Raw genomic sequence first — 216 nt, forward strand, 5'->3', positions numbered from 1 at the left:
ACATTGCAATTAGATCTAAATTTCACTCTTGATAGTATCAGATAGACACTTCTGTTGATTTATCCTTCCTTTGCAATGAGCTGCAACAGGAAGATGAATAACAAAGAGAATAAAAATAATGTAAATAACGTAACGTCTATAAACAAACGTTACATTTGGTCCTCAAGCGAAGTGGAAATGTATATTACATCATCGAATATTTATTCATTTTTTGTC

Source organism: Penaeus monodon, chromosome 19, assembly GCF_015228065.2.
Source record: "Penaeus monodon isolate SGIC_2016 chromosome 19, NSTDA_Pmon_1, whole genome shotgun sequence".
Taxonomy (NCBI): domain Eukaryota; kingdom Metazoa; phylum Arthropoda; class Malacostraca; order Decapoda; family Penaeidae; genus Penaeus; species Penaeus monodon.